This window comes from Hipposideros armiger, unplaced genomic scaffold (genome assembly GCF_001890085.2).
Source record: "Hipposideros armiger isolate ML-2016 unplaced genomic scaffold, ASM189008v1 scaffold_687, whole genome shotgun sequence".
NCBI classification, from domain to species: Eukaryota; Metazoa; Chordata; class Mammalia; order Chiroptera; family Hipposideridae; genus Hipposideros; species Hipposideros armiger.
In genome coordinates this window covers 695861-696690 of record NW_017732037.1, presented here as the reverse complement: position 1 = coordinate 696690, position 830 = coordinate 695861, and positions in this window count along the sequence as shown.

Genomic DNA, 830 nt, shown 5'->3' with positions numbered 1-830 from the left:
TACAATGTAAAGAATGCTAATAAACAACAGGCACTCACCACTGAGCTTAAGATCTGGCACCACTAAAATTGTGGCTTGCAGATTTGGAGGCCACAGGAAATGTGATTTCTAGCCCCAGTCCCACAGGACTGTGAACTTTTGTTAGGAATTATCCAGAGACACTTTTCTTTCTTTTCTTTTCTCCATTCAGAACCCATAGGCCACTTCACCCACTGACGATGTGGCCTTTTGGTACTTTATTTATAAAGAGAGGCAGACAGCCTGTGAGCTGTAGTTTGCTGTGGACGAAAAAGGGGCACTGTACTAAATCTAATCAAAAGTAACCTCAGAGGTCAGTCTGATCATAGATTCATAACTGGACAGGTCATGGTGGGTAGTCATGTTCCAGGCATATACTTATGTAGTAAAAGGTTTATTTTTGCCTGAAGCAAGCAAAAATTGTTTCTGTGCATCTAGGTTAACACGCCTTTGAAATGCCTCTTTTTCAGACCCCTCTGAAGCATAACCACCCTCAAGAAAGCACATAATGTTAACTATTTTGTAATTTCTCTCACCCTCATGTAATCTTGGTCCACTTCTTAATTTCAAATGCATAAAAGAAACTGCAAAACTTATCTTTGGAGCATTTGAGATTCTGCTTCCTGGTAATGTCATCAGTTTGGTACAAATAAAATCTTATAAAAATTGTCTGCAGGTTTGGGCATTTCTTACATTAATATTGCAAATTTGATCTTCAGACATAATGCATTAAAACATTTATTTAGGGCTGGCTGAATGACTGTTAAGAGTTGGCTTGTGGGCTGGCAGAGTGGTGCGTTGGTTAAGAACTG